The sequence below is a fragment of the Nannobrachium achirus genome (genome assembly GCF_963921795.1).
Source record: "Nannobrachium achirus genome assembly, chromosome: 12".
NCBI classification, from domain to species: domain Eukaryota; kingdom Metazoa; phylum Chordata; class Actinopteri; order Myctophiformes; family Myctophidae; genus Nannobrachium; species Nannobrachium achirus.
The window spans coordinates 38,304,237-38,331,723 of record NC_137832.1 but is presented as its reverse complement, the minus strand read 5'-3'; the positions used below and the strand labels follow the sequence as shown (position 1 = coordinate 38,331,723).

At 42.7% G+C, this 27,487-nt stretch overlaps 1 protein-coding gene across 1 annotated transcript in view; it reads right to left on the bottom strand.

Moving 5' to 3' along the window:
* grid2 (glutamate receptor, ionotropic, delta 2) overlaps positions 1-27,487 on the bottom strand; it is a gene marked incomplete at both ends in the record, with an annotated part of 824,583 nt that overhangs the window by 120,474 nt on the left and 676,622 nt on the right. The gene's annotated exons all lie outside the window — the stretch shown is intronic.

The window sequence follows — 27,487 nt, the reverse complement described above, 5'->3', positions numbered from 1 at the left end:
AGGGAAACCACCTTCCATTTGAAAATAATTCTCCTGACTAATAAGGTGGTGTATGCTAACACATTTGCCTGAGAAACACTTAAGTTAAGTGTGCCATAGCAGTCTTTTTAAACACTTATATTAGTAAAACCTGTTTCACAATAACAATGCTGGTCTAACAAAGACATTTGCTCTCATCCACTTTCACATTTCTTGGTGGTTGAGGGCGAGGCAACATTTTTTTATGAACGACATGATTCAACACTAAGTGAATGTGAGGGGAGCTACATGATCATGTAGCTGGTTTGTCAGATAAGCTTTCAGATTACGATGAGAAACTGAAAATACAGACAGACATCCTCACACATCTTTACCACATTTAACTACACAGGTAGTCTAGAGAAATGTAGTAGGCTATTGTGTCTTTAACATACGACTTTAGGATAGGCCTTAGGCCACATTCTCATAATATAATTCGGTTTAGTCATGCGAATGGGAGGGGTGAAGTTGCCACATTCTTGCATATTTAATTGATACGTTTGCCCTCACACTGCACATTGTCATCCGAAACAAGGAATCACTGAGTCCACGTCTGTCCACGGGACATGTAGGTCTATGTATCCAAGCTGCATAATAATGCCTCCTCCATCTCCCTGTGTTTATTAATTCTTCAAGTTCAACTCACAATGTAATCACAGGACCCCTGCAAAATTGCGGCACAGGCGTTAGCCTATTTATCTGCGGTCGTAAACGGGCGATCAAAAAATAAAATGAGCGGCGGCCGGAGGGACTCGCAAAATCTACCATCAATAAACCAGACAGCAAATACTTTTATAGAAAGATATGAATATCTACGAAGAGGAGGACGTCAACGTGTCTCTCTCTCTCTCTGCCCCTCGTCTTGCCCTCCGCTGGCTCCCTCTGCGCTCCGCGCGGGCACGCATAACAAGCGTCTCCATTTGGACATGATTTGGCACAGAGAGCGAGAGAGAGAGATTATATTAGGCCTATAGCCTATATATGATATACAAGTGACTCCAGTGGCACTTTCCTTTTATCTAACTGTGAGCAACTCCTCACAAATAATACACTCTGTGCGATCGAGGGAGCGGTGATCAGAAATTAAATTAATGAGGGGAGGAGGCGGCCAGAATGGTCAGACATCTAATGAGAGCGGTCGGTCTGGAGGGGGATTTAACCTTTTATAAATAACTATGGATTTAACCCGCACATGGCTCTATATACCCTACCACAATGTTTCATTGCCTGTATTTAAGACGGATGGATTCACACCAACAGTGAAGCGTTTGCTGTAGCGAATCGAAACCACAGTTTTTTTGTGGATTTGCATTTGTTTCTTTGATTCAAAAAAGAATACGGATGCATCTTCACACATGCCCAAACGTTGTGTATTTTCCGACAATACGTTAGAGGATTCGTTTTAATCGCAATACAACGTGCCTGTGTGAATGCCGCCTTAGTTGCTTTCAACACGTTTTGCAATGTCTGTTGACTTTTTATTTTATTTTTTACAATTTGTTTTTTGGGCTTTTATGCCTTTATTGGAAAGGACAGTAGACTGACAGGAAATGGGGGGAGAGACGGGGAGTGACATGCGGCAAAGGGAATCGAACCGGCAATGTGGCAATGCCATGTGGTATGCGCCTGGACCAGTAGGCCAGCGGGCACCCCCTGTTGACTTTTTCAAAAATAAAAAAGCTCCTGTACAGGATTGACATGGTTGGTTATAGGAATGCTAAACTTTCCAATAGATGGCCATTGGCCATTAGAGAGAGAGAGTGGGAAAAAAAGAAAAAAAGAAAAGAAAACATACAGTAGACAGGCAGCGCAAATCTGGTCAGAAGTGCAGCTATTAAAAATCAAGTGGGGAATGCAGTCTTTGTGCTGGGTGATTTAGAAATACAGAAATATTCCACTTCACTTAATGTTGAGGCAGGAATCGACATCAAGCTCTCTGCATTCAGTGTTACAGAGCTGCTCAATCTCTAATATTTTGAAGGAAAAAAAAGGTGGAAAAAAGCTAATTACTGTAAGAAATTCTTCACATCTCTCCGAGAAAGACTTGGCTGGATAAGTGGAAGTTCTGAATTTCCCTAAAACCTAAACTATGCAATTTGTATATGCAAAAAACACTTTATGAGAGCAGAATCTATATGGCTACTGGCTAGAAAACTACTTGAAACAATGTCATTGACTTTTGGAAGGAGGTGGGGTCGATAATACACCTTAGTTGTCATTATTCTGCTTTATTTAACTGTGTTAAAAAATTACCCCTACAAAGTGGGTACTGTAAAACTGCCAACAGTGTAGCTGTGTAGCATGAGGTCTACAGTATCAAACAATAACGCAATAAGATAATAAAGCAAGTGCTTCAGATCAATGACTCCAGGGCAGTTCGAGCTTGCAAGCCCAAAGGTTGCAGCTCTTCTTGCCATTTGTTTTACTGGTTTTATGACTCTGGACTGTTGCCATACTTTATGTTGTCTGTGACTCTTGTTCCTTTCATCAAGGACAAAGATGGCATGTATAGGAGCCTGGATAATTAGAGGCCAATTGCTCTAGCCAGTGAGATAAAATCCTGGAAAAGATTCTACTATTGTTTATGTGAAATATATTGGTATATCAGTTTAGCTTCAAGGTTAAGCATGGTACTGATGAGTGTATCTATGCCTTTAAATAACTATGCTTTATTAATGGCTCTAAGCTGTCTAAGGCCTTTGGCTGAGTTAATCACCAAAAAGGTGTGTAAGAAAATTAGCATGCCTGAGGACAAGATATTAAGAATCCTAGTATTCCGGTATGCCAAACAGAGCATGCAGGTCAAATGGGGCAATAGAGTTTCTGCTCCCTTTGGCATTAGTAATGGACTGATGGGGGGTTACCAGCCCGCTTTAACATGATTTATCTGTCCAACTAAGGGGCTGCCAATCTGGTTGTATGATGGTAAGACACTAAATGCAGCTGCTCCACTCCACCGTTCAAGTGCTTTGTTCACCTCCCCTCTGAAAAAATTTGCCGAGCTTCAAGATCTGCATCAAGTAGATACTCTTGTGTCCCTAGACGAGGCTCTGCCTTTGCACAATCTGCCTTTTTTTTAAAGTCAATAAAGAATTGAATAGACTCCTGGTAAAGTAAACCTGTACAGATTATCATAGATTCCTTCTGTGAGGAAAAAAATAAAATAAAAACTCTGTCGAAGAGGTTGTTTATGCCTGTTTAAGATTCTTTTAAGTCTGTATTTGTCCAAAACTGAATGGGGAAAAAAATATACACAACCTTTTATTATAAAAAAGGGAAAAAATACATTAATGTCAAATTGGTCTCTTTTGAGAATACTTCACTCCTCTCTATCCTGTCCCCTTTTTGGCCAAATGTTACTCGGCGAGCGTGTGTAGGCTTCAGATTAGAGCCCCAGTATGACCCAGACAAAGCCATAAACAAACCGGTTCTGCGGTGCGACGTAGGTGTGAGGGCTGCTATGTGGCCCGAACCTCTAGTAAGATAAATGTGTTCATATCATGTCCAGCTAAAGTGGAGCACAACCACGCATGCTTCAGGTGCGCTACATCTGGTTAATTGCAGGGCGGTGTGGGATTTTGCGGGACCCACAGTTAAACATTTGATCTGATCTACAAGCCTGTGTTAATATATATATTTTTGCTATACAATTGCATGCACTATTTGCAACAGACACAGAATAAATAGCACTATTTTGAATATTACGTTTTGCATTTTGGGTAATAAGGTATATCAGTTTGTAAACTGAATGCATTGTATTGCATTGTAAATTACTGTTATAGAAAATCTCACGAAAAATATGTGAGATCCTGACAGTTGCACTGTCTGATTCATTTGCCACTAGTATGTTCGTGATACTGTATTGATAAACAATATACATTTAATTTGACAGATTTTGAATTATATCAGGTTTTTTTCATTTTTTTATTTTTTTTTGCTTATTGCACAAAATATTTGGTGGGTGCTGGGCCAAAGGTACCTCCACAGCAGTGGTGGAACAAGTACTCCAATTATTTACTTATGTAAAAGTATCAATACTGCAATGTAGAAATACTCTGTCACAAGTGGCAGTACGGAATTCAAAATCTACTTGAGTAAAATTATGAAAGTATTGTCATAAAAATGCGCTTAAAGTACCAAAAGTAAAAGTACAAAATGTTTGAAAATAGCAGATCTACAAGCTCACAACGCGTCACGATGCGGCACGTTGTGAGCTTGTAGATCGACTGTTTTCAAAAATCCTACGTATCCAGGACTTTCCAACATCCCATCGTGCATTGCGCAGAAGGCGACGTGAGCTTGTATGTCTGCTGTTAACCGGAAGTGTCCTGCAGATAATGCTACAGTAAAGTCTTGTGGAAACAGGTGGATAAAATAGTGCTACAAGTGGATTAATGTAATTAGTAACTAAAGTTTTCAAATCAATGTAGTGGTGTAAAAGTACAATATTTGGATCCGAGATGTATTGGAGTAGAAGTAAAAGTAGCCTACTGGAAATTGGACATACTCAAGTAAAGTACAAATAACTCAAAATTGTACTTGTACATTACAGTGAATGAATTGGTTACATTACACCACTGCTCCACAGCGCAGTAAGGGCGAGTGCCAAAGTGCGGCCGGCCACACGCACGCACACACACTCTCAATGATGGATCTGCAGCTTTTGTCCCCCTGCCTATACCTGCCTTTATTGAAGCCTGGTAGAAATGAGCCTCATTCATCCTTGTAGCTGGGGATCTATTACCTCAACAGAGACACACAGACAGACAGATGTTCAGCTCACTCTCACCACCCCAAGCCATGGCTCCATTATACTGTACGGTGTATATATATATTTGATACACACACACACACACACACACACACACACACACACACACACACACACACACACACACACACACACACACACACACACACACACACACACACACACACACACACACACACACACACACACCTTTCCCTTTCTATCTCTATTCTCCATCTTAGTTCTCCCTCTTTCTCTCTCTGTCATCTTGTACTTCCCCTCACTCCTCCTCTTAGGTCTTTTTCAGAATAAATGATTACGTTATAAATTAAATTCAAATACACCCTCTCTCTCCCTCTCTCTTCCTCTCTCCCTCTCTCTCTCTCTCTCTCTCTCTCTCATAGCCATTGTGGTCCCACTCCGCTGTTTATATATCTTTCTCAGGCAGAAGATCTGCTGTTACCACACAATTGCCAGGAGGCTAGGCTTACCGAGTTGTATGATAGTGTATAAAACTATACCCCATGTTCTCTTCAAACGATGTTACAACGTGAAGTGTGAAGTGGTGTGAGTGGTAGTGCCAGTAGTACATTGTCCGATGCACAATGTGTCCTTATGTTGGCGGCCATGTTAGCTATATATATATTTAATAGTTTAAAAATCATCTAACAGTACTAGTCCTGTGACAGGGGGTGTGCGATGAGGGATTGAATGTAGGAGTCACAGAAGTAATGTTGGAGAACCCAGACCGGTGCCCGTTGGGCAGAATAGTCACCATCGATGTCCAGTTGTGCAAAAGTCGTATCCTGGCTGGCACTCTTTTATGCCCATATACAGGGCCGTTCCGGAGAAATGCGGGGCCCTGTGCGAAGTCCTGTGCGCCCCCCCCCCGCAGCACGGGTGTGATTGTTTGCGTGTATGTTTGCGCACACGATTTTCAGTGGCTGTGCATCTATCTCACACACACACACACACACACACACACACACACACACACACACACACACACACACACACACACACACACACACACACACACACACACACACACACACACACACACACACACACACACACACACACACACACACACACCACCACCACCACTCACTTTAAACTTGGTTTGATTCTTTCCCCTTCTCCATCAGCATACAGTATCAGGTACTGTAGCTACAATTTCGACAGTCCAGTAACTACAAGCCCTGGCTTCTCTATCCCACAAAAACATCAATCAATCATGTAGCCACATGTATCACAGTCAAGCTCAAATGATAAATAACAATAGTGTAGCATATGCCCGAAGATGGTGTATGAAACAACAGAGACGTCCATTCATTAGCATAATGAATTAATAGTGTGGTCTCAGTTGTTATATGAGATACATAAAGGTTTCCTGTGCAAATAAGCTGAAAAGCTTACTTGGATCTCCTTTTAGTTGACCTTGTACCAGTGAACTGTACTGTCATGAACCTCTAAAGTCTTCAATCAATCAATCAACCAATCAATCAGGGATAGATAGCACCTTAACTCTGCTGCTGCACGGAGGCACTCCAACACAATAGTGCACCAGTTATTTTAGAGTTTTACTAGTAACCACTAATGTTTCTTCAAAACCCTTAAGTGTATCCAGTCATTACAGACAGCAACGTTAGCGGCTGTAGCTCAGGAGGTAGAGTGGGTTGGCCAATGATCCATGGGTCGGAGGTTCAAATCCCAGCTCCTCCTGTCAACATGTCGAAGTGTCCTTGGGCAAGACACTGAACCCCACGTTGCCTCCAATGAGTTGGTTGGTGCAAGCTTGCCACCATTGGTGTGTGAATGTGGGAAGTGAGGACGCTGGCGTCGAATGTTCGCCGCTTCACTCCCCAATGTATGAATGAATGAACCATTGTAAAGCGCTTTGAGCACTTGGAAAAGCGCTATAAAAATGCAATTCATTATTATAACTTTGTAGAACATTACCCTGGCCTTACCTCGCGCAGATATGATGCTCTCTATCTCTCTCTCTCTCTCTCAACTCTCTCATAAGTAAGTAACGGAAGGGAAGGGAACGCTGAATCGAGTTGTAGTTGTAGGATCTTTGAGAAGAGCTTTGTAAAGATAATTATGTTTAAAACGTTTTAAATAAGTTATTATGATTGATTGAATACTGCCATCTGTGATGTTTTTCTGTCCTTTTGCCCCCTATGGGGAAGGCTTTGACATTGAGGGATAGTATCCATGGAGGCGAGATTAGGAATCCCCAGGGGAAGGTTATTGCTGTGGTCATGTTGATATACCTAGCTGTGCCAGTGAATTCCTTTATAAAATATATAATATGATTTGGGGAAATTGCTGCAGTGAGCTCTGACACCTAAGAATCTCCAAATTTGAAGCCAAAGTGACTTTGTTCGGTCGGTTTCAAGAGGTTTAAAGTTCCGTATCCCCAGACAATCTGTAAATTAAACTATGGTCGGACTGGGAGACCTGCGAAAAGGTTATATGTTTGAAGGAGAGAAAGAGAGTGAGATAGAGAGAAAGAGGGAGTGCGGAGCACGAGAGAGACATAAAGTGAGAATTCCTTTGAATGAAATGAAATAAACTTGGATTTATGAAGGTCAATAAAAGTAAGTAAGCCCTGAGTGAGTTGAAAAGCCCCCTGATACGTTTTATTTGAGGGCAGGGCAGCCTTTCATTTTAAAGGTGCCAAAATGTCAACAACCTTTCAGCCAATTCACTTAAAACCAGGTCTGTCACGCCACCCCTAGACTTGAGTTACTGTATATGCATTTGAAACAGCAGTGCACCGGCATTTAATCAGGACAGTAATGTGATGTAAAAGTAAACAGTAAACAGTTAATGTTCACACCACATGCTACAGACAAAGCCATGATCAGTTAACCACTTTAACCACTTGATCACGACACAACGTGAGCTTGTAGAAGGAATATTGTCAATATCAAAAAAGAGAATATTGCGCTCCTACCAGGGCGGGTTGGCTACCCAAGGCCCGCAAACATTGGAAGTCAGTCATACAGTGTAGGCAATTGAAATGTCATATGAAAAATCTGACTGACTGATACATACAACTACAGAGATGATCGGGTGTACCAATTTTTGGACAAAATTAGCAGTAGCAAAAAGTGTTTTTTGAACAACAACGGCTAAATTGGCAGTACTGCGAGGGCCTTTTTATTGTACAGCGTACGGTTCCAGATTTAGAGGCCAAAACATGAAGTGACCTGTTATAGCGCCACCATGAGGTCGATTTGAACAGTTTGGCATTGTGTAGAGTGTATAGAGGTTCTTCCTTGGCCTACTGGGAGTGTGCGTTCAAAGTTTCGCGCAGATCTGTCAAGTGGTGCCGGAGATGGACATGCACACAAAGACACATACGGTACACACTAGGGATGGGACGATATGAAAATGTCATATCACGATTATTGTGACCAAAGAAATCGCCATTTACAACGTTATCGCGATAATCAAAATCCATTATCCTGGGGTGGAACATTTTCCAAAAAAATAGCAGATCTACAAGCCTTTGGCAAAGACATTTGATAGAGAGTGAAAAAAAGACTGTATTAAGTACGTATATCATAAGTACCTTTTACCAATTTTAAGTGGTACCGAATATGCAGCTCGGCAAATAAAAGGTGAATTGATCGCAGTGCATGACAGGACGATATCACAATAAATTAAATCTCCACAATACGATTATTGTGAGTGTTTTTTGCTTATCATCCCATCCCTAGTACACACATGGACTGGCATCATTTGTCTATAATGACATAGTGATTGTTGTGCTCCCACCACCACCCCAGAATCTACCTGTGGGCTTTCTATGATTTCCTTATTGGGGTCTATTTCATTCCATTCCCTGTAAAACGTAGTTGGCAAATCATTTATTATAATTCATGAATGAAATGAGATGCCAAATATGCTTATAAATATTTATACTCAATATATTTATGCTCAATAAATATATTTCCAAGAGATAAATAAATCCAAGAGATATCTGACTGAACTGCATAATTGCTTATTTCTCGCCTCTAATGTCTTCAGATACATTATTATAGTTTAAGTATCTGTTTAAGTTTAAAACAAGTAATGCTGTCTGACTGTCATCTTGAGTTGGATAAAGTATACAGTATACAGCAGCCATAGAGTGTCTCCCTAAAGAAAATCAGCAGGTGCGAGTGGAGGAACAGCTACGCAAATCACACAGGTGAATGAAATCATGATTCATATACATTATATTCATAAGGGCTTGCCCAATGCCCATGTCATCACGCTGTACATTTGAATTTGACAGGAAGTAATTAAAAGGAATACACACATGGATCTTTTTGTCATATCTAATGATAGGTATGTCCTCATTATGACCATGAATATGCTTTAAAAGCGTTTTTTTTTATTTCAATACGTCTTTAAAATCAGATAACGATGTTTATAATGTGGAAAAGGTCATTGAGAGGCTCTGACACACACACACACACACACACACACACACACACACACACACACACACACACACACACACACACACACACACACACACACACACACACACACACACACACACACACACACACACACACACACACACACACACACACACACACACAAATCACTGTTTTTGACAGTAGATCCCAGAACAGCTAATTATAATTGACTGCATCATCTAAATTTGCTTCAGGCAACAGCTGACCGTCTTATAATATGGCGTAATTATTTTCATTATCATTTCCTTATTATTTCAACACCAGCAAGGGATATGGCAGCTCACATCCTATGATGTCACTCACATCCGATGATTTCTTATGGAATAAATGCCTCAAAGCTAAAGCATAACATTACATATCATTGCAAAGCCATCTTTTTAACCACTGATTCAAAAATGTATTCGGCAGGGATTGTTACTGCAGTTGTTCCTTGGGGTGGTTGTGTGTGTGTGTGTGTGTGTGTGTCTGTGTGTGTGTGTGTGTGTGTGTGTGTGTGTGTGTGTGTGGGGGGGGGGGGGGGGGGGGGGGGTCATTGGGGTCCCCAGCAAAATGATGGATAGTTTAACCACTTAAATCCTAAATTATACTCGGGCTACTTGAAAACAGCCGATCTACAAGCTCACAACCCGTCACGATGTGACGCGGTGAAAATGTATAGATTTGCTATTTTTGAAACAATTTTGAAAAATAATTTTAACACAAATCTTCTCTTATGGGGGTCGCTGGCACAATATTCTATCAGATGGGGCTCAGCTGGCAATTACATCAATTTGGGAAAATGTTTGAGAAACACCATGCTACTGAATCCATCTTTCATATTGAGTGCTGGCTGTTAAATACAAGGATGGACATGGGAGCAGGCATGACTGTTATTTAGAACAGTCATAAAAGAAAGATGTTGAGTCTCTCTCCTGAGTTGTAATGGCAAATGTTATACTGTAGTAACCAGTTTGCTCACCAGAAATAACAGATTTTTAAGTTGAAAATCAGACCTCCAAATTGCCTATTACAAAAAAAGCAGACATCTGGTAAGCCAACCGTGAAAGCCTAATAAAGATTATGGTCTAGTAGAGGACAGAAAGTGGCACTTGGGATGGAGACATGTCCCTATGTGAACTCTTAGCTGACTGACTCGCCCTATTAGCTGACTCATGGTCTGACTGGACAGTGTGGTGCCTTTCTGGCTGAGTGACTGACCATCTAGCCGTGCGATTGACAGACCCTGAAAAGGCAATGTCCTTACTGCAGTACCTGGCAGACTAGATTGCATGACTTGCATAACTCAGTTGTTCAATGGAGTATAAATGAGCCCTTAAACTGACAGAACGTACAGTGCAAGGTTGTCTTTTGCATACTGTCTCGTTGAATCCTCAAAAATGTACCACTTACACCATATATGCTTTGTTGACCAAGGTCCCCCAGGGGTGTATACTTGGTCCAATCCTTTTTTCTCTCTACACCAAGGGTTCATATCTTCCGTCCTGCACCCTTGGCACTACCCGACCCGCTTCCCGTTAGTTACGCACAAGGCAGCTGGCACTGTCTCCGAGCGGTATCTTACGGCCGCAATAGATTATGCGGACTATTTGTGCCTGTTGCGATATCCCGCTATCTTTCCCACACACGTTTGGGAAAGCCTATATCTATGCTATGCCAAATCTGTTTGGTGAAGCTTGCCTGCAGTGGTCATGCTGGGAGTCGGGCCGGGGCGCACACCATTCAGAGGTCTCTCTCACTCCTAATTCTCAACGAATCTCTGTGATTCTAATTTTCCTATAATCAACTGAAGTGAGAGTGTCAATTGTGTGTATATGAGATGATTGTCTATTTAAAGAAGACAATGATTTGTGCTGTGCAATACCATTCGCTCCAAAATACACACGTAACACTTTTATTAATCCATTATGCAGGGCATAAAGAACGGTACAATAATATAACATTGTCTATAATCAGTAACATGTGGGTGATAATTATGTCTTTCAAATGGTTTTATTGAAAGGCAATCAAAGGCTAGAGCGTATGATACAAGCGTCGGATATATTGTCCAAGCACAGTTGCACTTGAATTAAGCGATTATATGTGATTGTTATCACAATGTTACTGCAATCCACAAAAGAGTTCATGTAACCCACCTACCATCTTTTTTCCAATTACACGTCTCTCAGGCTAGTCAGTACTATCCAGTTGACTGACTTGTCTGACTCAATTGTTGCAGTATGAACGTTTTAAGGAGCACTATTTTGTCTTCTCTCTCAATCACCTTTCTCTTGATTGATCACACACTTTGCTGGCACTCTAATTTAACTCCCCAGACAGTATTCAAGTTCTCTCCCCACTGTATTCCACTCCAAGTCTCTATTTTCTGTATTTTTTGAACTCTCGTTTGAACCTATTTTCAAGCCTGATACTGACTGACAGGGAAGCTGTCTGGATGATCAATAATATACAGCAGGTCCTAAAACCTTAATTCACCCAGTGAAGAAGGTTTCTGCTGAGCGCTCATGGGTTTTTTATTTTCAATGCTGCCTTGAGGTAATACAGGAGCAGCAGCGACACAGTCAAAACGGAGAGCTGAGCCAGTGCAAGTCTGCTACTGGCCACTATAAGCAGCTTCACTGGAACAATGGGGGGTTACAGTACGTGCTGAACAGACTAATATCAAGGTTTTTGAGAGAACCTTGACCATACTTTCTGATTCACTTTCCCTGCTCATGTTTTCATGTTCTGATCACGAGACCACTTCTGTTAAGAAATGTAATCTGTTCATTCACCCCCTCTCTATATATCTTACTTGAGTGGTTGTGCATTTTTTCCTCATGTGGGATAATAATCATCTTTCTTTTTTATATAATGGATTCCTCTCATGCACAGTCTCTCACTCTCTCTCTCTCTCTCTCTCTCTCTCTCTCTCTCTCTCTCTCTCTCTCTCTCTGTCATCTATCTCATCTATCTTTCATTTCACACTCATTTCCCATCATCCTGGCTTTTCCACTCATGCAACTACTGTAAGTGCACCAACAAACACAGAATTTCATTACCATCATATGAAGTCAGATAATGAGAGAGAGACACAGACAGACAGACAGACAGACAGACAGACAGACAGACAGACAGACAGACAGACAGACAGACAGACAGACAGACAGACAGACAGACAGACAGACAGACAGACAGAGAAAGAGAGAGAGAGGGGAGGGGGGGGGGCATTAGAAGTGTTGGGGAGCAGTCAACAACAGGTAATTAAACTAATAGTTTAACTACCTGTACATTAATGTTTGCATAGCAAGATCAATTAGGTCAATTACTGTTTATTTTTTGTATTACTAATTACTTTTTTTGCAATTCTTTTGTGTAGTCATTCTAGTCAACTTCTGAAACTACAAACAATTTTGGTAATTGAACCCCCTTTGACAAGCCCCACAGTTTTTCCATTCATTCTTACCTGACGCTTGATAGGGATTGTTTTGTTTAGGACAGGTTATAGGTCTTTAATGCTTTGATTCTTAATTTTGTATGTCGCCTTCTTAACTTTACTTGCCTCGCTAAAATGTATCAAATCATAAGCATCGTCATCAAACATTTTCATATCTCAACATTAAAGGTTTTTTCTTTCAAAGTCTTAGGACAACAAAGTCCACAGCCTCTTAAAACCTACTCTTACAGAACAAAGACAGGAGGATAGTCAAAGCAATTCAAAGCCATCGCCTCAATATTAAACCATCAAAAGGTTTGCTCTAACTTACATTGCATGAGATGGTAACTTTCCTTTGACTTTGAGCGGAATTAAAGCTTACATCAGGGGAACAAAAAAGGCACACGCTGGAGCTTCAACCAGCTAATGTGACGACCACATGACATCCTGGGCTTGATGTTTCCCATCTCTGTCAATCATTAAGTTAAATAAGAAGAAAATAATACTTGAGTATGTATCTTTTCTTCTTGTTGAACATAATAATCGACTGCTTCGGGTCCTGAGCAAGCCCAGGATGTGCTCGAGTCAGGGACGTGCTTGCCATTGGGAAAAGCGGGACAACTCCTGAACAGCCGGTTCATTCCCAGCCGGTCCAGGCCGGCCATTAGGGAAAAAATAAAAATAAAATGTCGGCCTTCGTTCCATTTTGGGGGCTGGGCGGCCAACAAAGTAAACCATCACTGTTGGGCAGAAACCTCGTATCTCCAAGTTTCAAATGTGTAATTTTTTTCGCAAAGCAAAGCCCTGCTTCATCATACAAGGCCGTCGCACAAAAGTAGTGAAAACAGCAGATCTACAAGCACACAACGCCTCGCGGTGCGAGGCGTTGTGTGCTTGTAGATCGTCTGTTCTCACTAGTTTACATTTTTTAAATGATAAATACAAAACAAACAGTTTTGGACATACAAGGTTTCCACTCTCCACCCTGGAGAGGCTTATACACAGCCGCATCGAGCCAGTGGTGGACACACAACTCCCCCCGGAACAAGCCGGCTTTCGCAGAGGCAGGTCAACAGTAGACCAGGTTACGCTACTCACTCAGGACATCGAGGACAGCTTCCAGGACAACGAGAAAGCCCTGCAAGGTTCCGTCCTTTCACCTATGTTGTTTAACATATACATTCATGACCTGCCAGATACAACATCCACCAAGTACGGCTATGCGGACGACCTGGCCATCATGCTTCGACGTCCAACATGGAAGGCGATGGAAGATGGCCTCAACCGAGACATGGGCATCCTGGCAAACTACCTCCAGAAGTGGCATCTTCAGCTCAGCATGGGCAAAACAGTGTCTGCAGCTTACCACCTCTACAACCGGGAAGCAAGAAGGGAACTGGATGTGTATGTTGGCAACCACCGCCTGGAGTTCCAGCAAGCCCCCAAGTACCTCGGTGTATGTTTGGACCGAACACTCTCCTACAAGCAACATCTGGATGAAGTGAAGGCAAAACAACAGCAAGGGTCTCGCTCATCCGACGCCTAGCAGGTTCAACTTGGGAAGCTTCCCCCCAGACCCTATGCATGCCCTGGTCCTGCCCGTAGCAGAATACTGCGCCCCTGTCTGGAGCAGAAGTCCCCATGTCAACAAGGTTGACACTGTCATCAACAGCGCTCTCCGGACAGTAACTGGTTGTCTGAAACCCACCCCTGTGTCCTACCTGCCAGTCCTGGCTGGAATCGCCCCAGCCAGTCTCCGACGGGATGCGGCTACCCTCGCCCTGGCAAGAAAAGCCCAGAAGTATGACTGGCACATCCTGCACAAATCCACAACAACACCGGCACCACCAGGCAGGCTCAAGTCTCGCCATCCCTACAACAAGGCAGCAAAAGAAATGCTACAGTCTATCCCTGAGGACTTGTCCAGAGACGCCTGGCTGGCAGCATCTTGGAAACGATCATGGGAGACAGCTGGGCTCTCTCGTATGCAGCGATACATCCAGGACCCAGGAGGTGGTGTAAAAGGAGAAGATATGCCACGCCATCTATGGACCTCGCTTAACCGTCTGCGCACTGGAGTCGGGCGCTTCAAGTCTTCTATGAAGAAGTGGGGCCTAACGGACAGTGCGGCATGCGAGTGTGGCGAGCCTGAACAGACTGCCGAGCACATTACCACCGGCTGCCCCCTATACAGCCCACCCTCAGAAGCTGGTCTTTTCGACTTAGGACCAGAGATGAGGGCGTGGCTGCAGGACACTGAGTTGGCCATCTGATGATATATGAAAGAAGAAGAAGACCCGACAACAACGAAATATAACTCATGTAATTGGCCCACTGGCTTGTCACTTGTCATGATCTGAAATGACAAATCTTTGAGTAGCAGCAGCGCTATATAGAGAGATCTCTCTCTATAGTGCGCAATGAGGGCCTCTCCAACTCTTTTTCCCGGGCTGAATCAGGGGCCCAGCATGTCCCTGGCTCGAGTAATAAAGACACATAAGCCTCCATGAACAACTCTAAATCTGATGAGGTTTTGGTATTTGGTCCACCTCATAACAAAAAAGAAAAAAGTTCTTTATAGTTCCAAATGTGAAGTCTTCGGTAAGGAACCTGACTGTAGCTGTCACCTTCAATGACATGTAAAGAAGTTAATTCAGTTATCATTCTAACAGCTTAGAAATCATTTTCTATCCACCCCCAACTTAACTTAAGTAATTCACACATTCATTTATTCACGCCTTTCCTTGACTACTGCAACTTCCAGTATTCCTCTCTCCAGTCAATTCAACGGTTAAAACTAGTGCAGAACCCTGCAGCCTGGGTCATGACTGGTTCCAAACTGGTGACCATAATTATTTCAAGGCCATCTCTGGTCTGGCCCAATTCTTTATCTCGTAACTAATCAAGCCACATGTACCAAAACGTAGTTTGAGCTGCTTGGACAAAGCTCTCCTAGCCATCTAAAATTCCCGACTCAAAACGTCTGGCTTTTGCTGTGGAGATAAGGTTTGCAGAGTCTATGCCCCGGTTCAAATCTCTCTTGAAAACGCACTTTTATGAAGCTGCCTTTATTCCCAAAAGTTTTCACCTATTGTATTCTACTGCTTTGCTGTGTCGTGTTTTTTGCTCTATTTCTTATTGTGTGCTGTGTTTTGAAAGATGCTATATAAATAAAGATGTATTATGTTAGTGTAGCTGTTTTAAAATGACAAACCTTTTTTCTTACCTGCACTCTAATGAATAGTATAATATGTCAGTATGTGTATTTAACATGTGTGATATTATTCCCTAATGTCCCTATAGAGAGAAAGAAAAGGACAACTCGGACGCCATGGTCAAACAAACCAATTGTCTGTGTCAGGGTGTTCGACGCGGAGCTATTCAGCAGAGCTGCGTGAGATCCAAATGTTCTGAGGAAGCCAAAATAAATCAAAGGTGTCTTTGTCTGCTCACTCTCACACAGTATTTTAGTCACGGAGTCGTAACTAAATAAGTGATGTGAAAGTTTTGGCTGACATTCAAAAATGAAAGAATGTTTTCATGACCCATTTTCATAGTCCAAATACACAGCAGAAATCCTTATTATTTATGTCAATACCGTAAAATCCTGAGTGTATTCCACAAATGTAACCAAATGAACCCTTATGGGTCCATTTGGTTACATTTGTACAATACTTTACCGCGTATACCGGTGTGTATGGTGTTAATCCTGTGAGTGATGTGTGAGCAGGGACAAGCAGGAATGGGGGATATATTGACGCGATTCAAGAAGCCCTGGTTTCTCGCAGGTTTGTGTTCTGGCACACAGGCACCATTCTATAGCCTTCGCCTGAAACTCTCTCTCTTTCTGTCACTCTCTTTCTCTAGCTCCTGTCCTCCTCCAGTACCTCGTTCTCCCTTATCTGTCTGTTCCTTTCTCTGCAGCCACCCATAAATAAGTAAAAAAAGACTTACAAAAACGTACAGGTCCCTAGAGAGACAGACATGCACACACAAGCGCACGCACGCACGCACGCACGCGCACGCACGCACGCACGCACGCACGCACGCACGCACGCACGCACGCACGCACGCACGCACGCACACACACACACACACACACACACACACACACACACACACACACACACACACACACACACACACACACACACACACACACACACACACACACACACACACACACACACACACACACACACACACACACACACACACACACACTTTTCCATGGCTTCCTTCGCTCTCCCCTCAGTGCCTTCTTCAGCTTGTCGTGGCTGGCGCTCTGCAGTTAAAGGCAGAGCTAGAGACTTTGAAGTGGGCAGAGAGCCGAGGCACGTCCACGGAGAGGGGGGGGTGGGGGTGGTTTTAGGTGGGGGCTACTTCACATAGACGCAAAGCTTCCCTGTAAAGCTTCTAATCTCACCACCCGGCAAGCACCTCTACAGCCTCCGATTATACCATCCTACACTCTCACTGATGACTGGCTGTTAGCAGTGGGAGAACATTATTTATTTATTTCCCCATCAATCCATTCAACCCTCGCCACTTTTTCCTTGCTCGCGCTCTCTCTCTCTCTCTCTCTCTCTCTCTCTCTCTCTCTCTATTTCAGCTGTGACTGACAGCACCCCGGTGATTATAAATAACTTAAGAAGACATTTTTGGCAGGGCACAGCGAGAGAGCGGGACAGAATACAGTAGGTAGGAGGGAAGCATGTGTGTGTGTGTGTGTGGGGGGGGGGGGGGAGTGCAGGCGGGTGGGTGGTGGTGGCTGATGATTTTTGAGAGAGAGAGAGAGAGAGAGAGAGAGAGAGAGAGAGAGAGAGAGAGAATAGAAGATAGAAGATGGGAGGGAAAGGAGCGACAGGTAAGAAGTGGGCAAGTGAACATGTGCATCGCTCCACCACACCTTTTCCTTATCAGCTTTCCCCCTCTGCATGAGACTTCCCCTTCAGAGCCAAAGTGTGTTGTGGGGCTGTTACGATCTCTGCAGAGTGATCACGGCAACAAAACGGGAACGCAGCAAGAACACCGAGACACAGCTAAGTGGTAATGACTCACGTGGCAGGGACAGCACACAAAATCAGACTTAAAGGGAGTCCCAGCTGTGCAGCTACAGTAACATGGCATGCCCCCGTCCCGGACGAGCTCAATATAGTGTTCCCGTTCCGAGGTTAATAACACAAACATTCTGGAGGGAGCCCCCAACACTGCCAAAACTCCACTAGCTCTCTGGTCATTGGCAAGATATGCGAGTCGTATAGGCACGTCAACAACCACAGAGCAACCAGTCCAGAAGGCACCCCAGGCCAAGGTGATAAGATCCTGCATGATAGATAGCTGGTGCAGGCATGTTTAACCTCTCCCTTTCCATGTCTGTAGTCCTGTTGTGCCCCAAGTCATCCACCATTGTTCCTGTGGTGAAAAAAGCCAGGTAACATGGATGTAATCTGTAGCATGTCACCGCCCATCTTGGACGCTCACCAGTTTTCTTAATGGCAAAACAGAACCACAGATGACGCCATAGTCACAACACACACTGCCTACCTCAAAGATACTCTTATGTAAGGATGCTGTTCGTAGACCATCTGGCTTCATGTCCATGAGCAAGACACTTAACAGCTCCCAGTGAACAGGTTGGTGCCTTGCATGGTTTTCTCTGCCGTTGGTGTGTACCTCATTAGCATATCATGCGTAACAAAAATAAAGTCTATGTTTTATTTCCCTCGGCAAAGATCCTTGGGGCTTGGCATGGGAACTGCACTGCCCTCAATAGCTGCAGAGAGTGTTACAGACATCCCAGAGCATCAGTGGATGTGCGCCTCCCTCTGTCCAGGATATATACAAGTCAATAAAGCCTTTAGGATGATCAAAAAACCCCAGCCACCTCAACCATGGACTATTTCAGCTGCTACCATCTGGCAAGCGGTAGCCTCAAGGCCTGGACCAGCAGGTTCCGGGACAGGTTTTTCCACCAGGCAGTCAGGCTTTTGAACAATGGCCTGTTGCGTGTCTGCCTACTACACACACGTACAGTACGCACGCACGCGCATGCACGCACTCACTCACTCACTCACTCACTCACACACACATAAACACACACAGATGTATCTGTGTATAGACACAATTACACAGAGACATGCAAACAAAATACATACACATCTGCAAGCAAAGCATATAAATAAATATATATACATACTCAGGGATGCACATAACTGGTGTGCAAGTGTGTGCACGGTCAAAATAAATGTTGCTTGGCAGATCAAACGAAATGTAGCGCTCTTGCGTATTGCCGCCGGTACCAAAAATGTTTTATAGCGTCAGTTGCTAGCTCTGGTTTCACGCACTTCTACTTACTTACTTACTTCCTGTAAGAAGACTTAGAAATAAAAGTGTTGACTAATCATTACAAGTGGCTCTTGTAATTTCTGTTGTAACGAGGCTACCATGACAAGTTGCAATGATGACGTTCGAAACTCTAGTCTATCTACAGTAAGTACACAAGAACCAACGTGGACTAAGATTTTATCCAAAGTTCATATTTGTAATGAAAACCATGCATCTGTGACTTAAACCATGTAAACACTTTGGATGTACGTTTAACTCTTGGAACCTCCCCAGCATTGGTGTGTAGTTCATTATTTTCATGGTGGCTGAAGTAACAAGTTCTTTTAACGGAACGGAACACCCCTGTATGTACTGTAGTTCTCTATCTAGTCATTGCTTTTAAATGCGCGAAAAAATATTCATATGCCTCTGTTGCATAACCATGTAATGTGCACTGTACAGCATGAAACACATGCATTGTAGCCTCCTATTTGGTCAACATGACCTATATTTGTACATAAAACAAATTGTCAAATATTCTGCCAAATCTTAGGGTGCGTACTAGCATCATCATCTGGTGCTCCCCTATGAACTAGCCCAAAAACTTCATGTGCACCCCTGCAGTAAATACATAATGTTTATGTACGCACGCACACATGCACACATACATAGGCCTACACATATAGGCCTACAGTAGGCCTATACACACCATTTTCACTCCTCTCCCCTTCAATTTCACCGTCACATACGCATCATCTTTAAAATCCTTGGCTGGTTGCCTGAGTGCTTTTTTCCGCATGACGAGCACATTCCATTCAAGCCATCGAGTGCTGCCATTAGCCAGTAACGCTGTGGATTTGCATGAACATACGAGCTGTTTACCAATCAGGCGGCGGCTGGCTCGCGTGCCGCTCTTTGCCTTTTCCTGCACGCCATCTCTTTTTCCTGAACGCTATCTCTTTTTCACAGCATCCCCTCTGCTTTCCAAAACACCCCAAATCATCATCAAGACATGGCTGGATACAGATAAAGTAAATCAGTAACTAGGCAAGTAAACAATCAAGAGCCTGGAGTTTTGAAGTGACTATAAGAGAGTGCGAGGGCAACTACAGTAGCAGTAATGACAAGACTCATTAAGATTCATTTTAGTTCCCACCCAATGCATGCACACACGCAAAATATTCTGTGACTACTTGAAAAGGTAAGGGAAAAACAAAAAAATAAGTTTGGTTAAATATGCATGGCAGTGAATGAGTTACGGCCACCTAACCAGCCCGGCGTCAATCAAATTATACAAAGTTAGTTAGGTTATTGGGATTTTATAGGCTCAAGTCCAATAGAGGCCTGACACAAATGCTTAACATGATCATGTATCCTCCATGTTGGAAGAAACAACAGCTGGCATGTGAAACACAATTCCTGTTTGTGATATTAGTAATAATTTGGTGTCTGGTTACTGGATCTTGTAAACAAGTTACAGTGGAACAGAAATTTCATGCTACAAAGAACATGTCACTTCATCCACACAAACAAACAAACAAACAAACACGAGAGCAAGCCAGTCCCTAGCCCTTTTATCTTCAACCAGGAATGTCATACTTTTCGAATGTTTAAAGCACTCTATCACTGCACTGGCATTTTCTTTTGAAAGTGGTTACCAATAGAGCTCCAAAGTTCTGACATCACTGCCCCTAGATGGCGCTATTACTCGGGTTCACATTGTTATTTTTTGTATTGATATCCCCATAGGGCAATCTTAGATCAAGTCATATGAACTGTGTTCCAAAAATAAACAAATCATCCGGGCGTTTCTGGGGTGGCTCTGCATCGTTTTAAGATATTCATATTTCATATTGCCAGTTTGAGTTCATTCTGTCGGAAAAAGTTACAAAAAGAAACTACACTTCTGGGACGCTTCCATGTTCTCTACGAGCTGCGTTCATGGGAAATATAGTCGTTGGGTTTCGTTTGACTCGTTTCCAGCATTTATTGTGTTTCCACCTTTGGTCGATGCTATTGTACTGAATTCAAACATTCCGTGCAAGGCCTCTAGGGTGACCATACGTCCTCTTTTGCCCGGACATGTCCTCTTTTAGGGGGCTGTCCGGCCTGTCCGGGGGGGTTTTATAAATTCCTTCAAATGTCCGAGGTTTCGCGCATATCACAGTTAAAGCACGGGCATTTACAATGCACGTTCAATGGTTCGTTTGGAAACACACTGTGAGAGGCGGGTTTCCACCCCTAACCCCGGCACGTGTATTATTCATAATACTCTCTGCCTGCGCTGCGATCCCTCCCTCCCTCACAGCTTGTCTCGCTTTCAGATCAGAGGCAGAGCAGCAGCAGCTCGCGCTGCTCAAGCCAAACGAACGAACTGCAAACGCAATTAATGCTGTTTCACTGATGAAATGCACAAAAAGTGCCAGTGACCAACAATGAGAAGCAGAGCGTTCTGTCAGCAAAGCTGGTACTCTTCTGTGTCTATTTAGGCATTTACAAATAAAAGTTCTTCTGCTTCAAGCCCATATCAACACTGCAAAGTAGCCTACAAGACAATCTGTGCGAGGTGAGAGCTCTTCTGCTAACTAAATTGACATCTTTTGTACAACCTTGTAAAGCAGAACGGCGGTTTGAATAATGGGCTACCTCTCTTTTATTTAGTTACAAAGCTGAACGTTCATACAGGAGTCAAAAGGCATACTTTATCAGTGGATCTCTCTAGCCTATTAATAGATTTGTAAAGGGTCCAATTGGAACCCCCTCAAAAATGAATACATAACTAATAACATAATTGAGCTGTAAACTAGTAATATAAATTATTTAAAAAAAATATATATATATATATATATATATATATGCCGGGTAGAGTGTCCTCTTTTTGGATTTTCAGAATATGGTCACCCTAAAGGCCTCTATTGGCTAGTTCAGTGTTTCTCAAATTTTTTGGGCTTCAGTACCCCCTTTTCCTGATTGCTGAATCCAAGTACCCCCTTTAAACCGACGACAACATTTTGATTAGAACATAATAATTACATAAACAAATCCAGGTTTTATGTCAATATGTTGAAAATAAAAGTAGGCCTAAGTAGCCTGTTTTCTACTACTTTCTTACTTAATTTGGTTTAAAGGCTTTAAGGAGCAGCACGTTCACATAATGTTTGAAAATTAAACATAACAGTAAAATAAATGTTTCCATTTTCCATTTTCTCTCAAATATCCCCTGTAGTAACTCTGCGTACCCCTAGGGGTACAGTACCCCCATTTGAGAAACAATGGGCTAGTTCATTGTTAGGCACAGGGTTCGAGTTATGTGGGGGCCAATGGGGGCTTAGCTCCCATAGTTAAAGTCTGGGACCCCATAGTCAACAACCCCTGTGGGGTCTCTTTTTTTCTAAGTGTGTTTTTTTTTTTTTTTTTTTCTCCTTGTTTTTTTATTTCATGTTCCATTGGAAGAATTTATATTATTTATGTTAACTAGATATACTAAATAAACATGTTAGACAGTAAGACTGAACAATGACATCGCACCGTTTAATCCTACTATTAATTTTATTATTATAAATTAGGCGCATTTAATGTGGGGTGTGAGTCTTCCTTTACCGTCCGGGTTAAAACACACTCGCTGCAATGGTTCCTACCTTTCTCCCATAGCCGAGGAGGCCCTGGATGCAGACCTACCCAGCTGCGTGGTCTCGCCAAGGCCTGGGCATGGGGTAAGCTAGGAACCACTGCATCGAGTGTTTGTTCTAGCCACGGCCCGGACGGCAAAAGAAGGCGGACAGCAACAAACAACCAAACAACGCTGTCTTGTAAGCAAGACTGTAGCCTTAGTGTGCCTGTGCCCGTGACAATGTTTTTTTAGTAAATAAATATGAACCCGACCCGCCTTGTTTTGAGAAAGAAAAATACCCATTTTAGTCGACTTTATGCTGCCAGAACGGGAACTTTTGGCTGGATGGCTCAGAGCTCAGATGGAGGAATTGGGAAGGCTGAGCAATAATGGTGAGTTAATATGAACAGAAAAGACTGCCTGGAGTTGTCAACATAGCCAATGTGAAGCCCCAAAGACACCCGAATTAATATTGTGAAAGGAAAAATATGATTTTGTGAAAATTATGAGTTTTAGCCGACTTTATACCCGAAAAATACCCGATTTAATATGATTTAATATAGGAAAATACCCGTTTTAGACGACTTTATACCCGAAAAATACCCGATTTAATATGATTTAATATAGGAAAATACCCGTTTTAGACGACTTTATACCCGAAAAATACCCGATTTTTATAAATACCCCCATAGCTCTCAGAGTATAACTCGAACACTGGGCCCACCAACAGACCAATGGTGTAACTTCATCATTCGCACCAAGACTCACTCAAACAAACTCACTCAAACAAACAGTCAATACATTTTTAGGGCCGGATTCGCTATTGTGGTCAGCCAAAAACACAATTGTTGCAAATACAGAACCACATTCAAAGCACGAACGCACGCACGCACACTCAAATTGAGCGAGTCTCCAAAGCAATAGAATATGTTATCATATAGTTAGTGGCACCAGCTCCAGCCCGGGAGCTAGGGCTGTCACAAATATCACCCACAAGCACACGCACGCACACACCATCGCAGCTAGGACTGCTGAGGCTCCAGTATAAACAAGATTACCTCCTTTCCATGACAGTATGATTATTGTCCGTGGAGACACTGTTCTTTGTCATGTATGAGGGACCCCGGGAATAAAATCTATACTTTGTGCACCTTAAGTGTGTGTGTGTGTGTGTGTGTGTGTGTGTGTGTGTGTGTGTGTGTGTGTGTGTGTGTGTGTGTGTGTGTGTGTGTGTGTGTGTGTGTGTGTGTGTGTGTGTGTGTGTGTTTGTGAATGGTGCTGGTGGAATGACTCAGAAATGACACAGTGGGGTGTCCGGGTACTGGGGTTATGGTTTGCTCTGCTTAAGTGTCTCAGGGAGCAAACAAGTTATTTCCCACCTCGTTTCCTCCAGGCCATGGAAAATGAGTAGGAACACCCCCCTCCCCCCTCCTCCCCTCAAATACACAGGTGTTATTATATTATAGAATCATGTATAATTTCAAAACATCACACAAGAACATGGCAAGGGCTAGCAATTTTGTTTTGAGGAGGAATATCATGCTATAATAAAAATTAAAGAAAATAAACAAATACACCACCAAAAACAGTGATGTTTTTGCTGTTTTGCTGTCGATGTGGCTATTCCAATGAGGATGGTTCTATGTCTGGATTTCAGGCAAACATCAGGACTGTGTTTACGCCTGAAGCCCGATGTGAATGAGATCCAGACTGACATGCCTGGTGTCCTAATAATGGAAAAAGATGACCCCATGATAGGGTGAAAATATCCCTTTCATTCAACCAACACTTGGCTTGCAGATGTCATCTTGCACTTCCAACAAGGACTTCATTTTGGCAATCTGAATCAAAAATATCTCAGACTGCGCCTCAATCTTTAAGTTACACACACAGCAATTGCCCCAGAGAGCATAGCAATTATAAGTTTGATGTTTTGAAAAGAGACACACAGTTTTGATTATGCTGCAGAGAATTAACTGACTTTCAATGCAAGCCCTATCTGTATGTTGCTCATGGGGAGATACAGAAGTGTGTGTGTGTGTGTGTGTGTGTGTGTGTGTGTGTGTGTGTGTGTGTGTGTGTGTGTGTGTGTGTGTGTGTGTGTGTGTGTGTGTGTGTGTGTGTGTGTGGCAGTACAAAAGCCTCACAGAGCTAAAATAAATTAGTCTAATCATTTAAGCAAGTTATCCTCCTTTCATCATACGTTGAACATGTGTTGGAGGAGTGTTTGTATTATGATTATAATTAAAAAAACATTATAAATATTCATGCTCTTTTTTATTAATAATTCATATTGTCACTGAGACAAACTTTGATCTTTGCCATTAGCGCTCGACCTCATTGCCACACTACACACACTCACAAGCGTTTGGTTCAGCGCAGACTATGAACTCTGTAAACTTTTGTTTTTCCTTTTTTTAACTTCAAGGCAATTTGCAACATCTATGTGTGTGGAGAGAGAGAGAGAGAGAGAGAGAGAGAGAGAGAGAAAGAGAGAGATAGAGAGAGAGAGAGAGAGAGAGAGAGAGAGAGAGAGAGAGAGAGAGAGAGAGAGCATGTGTGATGGTGAGTTAAGAGTATGAAGTTAGCCCAGTGAAATGCTCCTTCTGAGATTTGAGATTCCTTCACCATAACTCTTTTGCAAAGTGGGCTCTTTTTGTATATGGTTAAAAGAAAAAAGATTCCCAAATACAGTAGCTATAGGCTTAACAATTTCACAGAAACAATGGACGGGTTTCGGCTACAAAGACTTCCTCATGCAGTGTAATCATGATGATTATGCTGTGGAATGCTTTGTAGCCAACAATACAGGAAATGTATTTATTTTAAAGTTAATACAGACCATTTCTGTTGTTGCTTTCCAAAATATTCCCTGTAGCTAGAACCCTGCTGCATTGGTTTTAGAGGGGTCCTTCCGTGGTTTTGTTTTGAACTGAATTCTGTGAATCACAGTTCTAACAGCCCAAAAGCCAGGGATGGGCAACTTTGATGATGGCGAGGGCCACTATATTTCCACCTTCACTCCAGAGGGCCACATTGCATATTGCTACGGCCTACTTTGTCATTCTAGAATCTCATACTGTTATTTTTTAATTGGAATCCTGAAATGTAACATTTTGATTTAAATTTCAAACACATTTTGTTATATACTCATGTTAACCTTATGAACCTAAATACAAAAACAATGGACATAAAAAAAATGTAATACTACTATACTAGTCATTAAGCTACTAATATAGACTGACGGAATTAAAGCAGATCAAGGTTGTAATTGTAACAGCTAAAATCAATAATATCTCAGTATTCTGATATTAACCTGCGGGCCACATTAAGTGAAGGTGGGGGCCGCATGTGGCCCCCAGGCCGCCAGTTGCCCATGTATGCCATAAGCAGATCAGAGGTGTCGCCAAAAAGACTACTAATGTTACGCAGTGTTCCTGGGAGCTGCTTTGTGCCTCCTGATACATTTGAGGATTATCATGGTCTCTTCCAGTGCCTTGGGAGACCACAGTACTAAAGTCATTCTCCTTTTTTAATCTGTATCTTTGCCGAGTTGACATGTTGTGAACATGACTTACAGGACCCACAAGAGATTGATGTGGGTAATGGGAATATGAGTTATCTGGTAAATGCTTTAATTGTAAATTGAGCTCCAATATGGGTTGGACTAAGGGTTATAAAAGATATTCAAATTGTACAGAATGGCCCTTGGGGAAGGGGTTCTGCGCTCTTCGCCAACAGAACGCAGAAGTCAGCTCAGTTTCACAAAAGGAGAGCAAATTAAAAGATTGAAATGCAAATTTCCCCCCCACTTAACTATGCTGCGGAGCATGCACGCCATGCAGATATCGGCTGTGTGGAAGTCAGAGTGAGAGACTGGGAGTAAAGTACAGTGAATGTTTTACAGGGAAGAAAATAAATAAGTACAAGAATTTTGAAAACCCCTTTCTTAGAACTGTACACAGTAAAACATTCAGTGTTAAGTAACAAGAAAAGCTAACACTATTAGGATTTATTGTAGCAAAACATTCGCACTTTAGCCAGTTTCTTAAGAACCGGAAAAACTGTGCTCCCGTTCTGTTTTTCTCACTTTTACTGGTTTCTCACATGTACTGTAACATATACAGTACATGTATGTATACCAGTAAGACTCCCTAATCGGGAGATAAGCGACCGTTGGTCGCTTATCTCCACAATCTGTCGGTAGATAATGCCGGTCTTATATAAGGGTCATTTGTGTACGGTGTGATGTCATACTGATGTCAGCAGTGTGATGTCATACTGATGTCAGCAGCTATGTCTCTATATATGGAGTTATATGTTGTTCGTGTCCAAATATGGGGCTTGTGAGGTCAGACTTAGTGAGATTCGTCGGTTATCTCCATATATGGAGGGATGTGTTGGTTATCTCCATATCTGGAGATTCAACCTTCAACGTGTAACTATGGCTACCTAACGACTAGCCACATGACGTGAAGGTGAGTGAGGGTCTTTGTAACAGCCACCCCCAGATTTCCCGTGGAAATCTGTACAATATCGAGAAGGCCCGAACGGAAACTCTTAGTCAACTGGCCACCCCATCAAAGAGTAAAGGGACATCAAGGCCTCGCTCTTGTCAATGGGCTGGTGTCGGCCACCCCGTACGGGTTCTAGTCTGAGGTGATAGCCTGCCACCCCGTTAGTAGGCAGGGGTCCCGACAAGCCAGGGGTCGATTGCACCAGATTCCTCCTGCCGCGAAGGGTGCCAGCATGACTCACACCATCCTTCCTAGACGATTTTGACATCTTGTTACTAATCTGTCGGTAGATAATGCCGGTCTTATATAAGGGTCATTTGTGTACGGTGTGATGTCATACTGATGTCAGCAGTGTGATGTCATACTGAT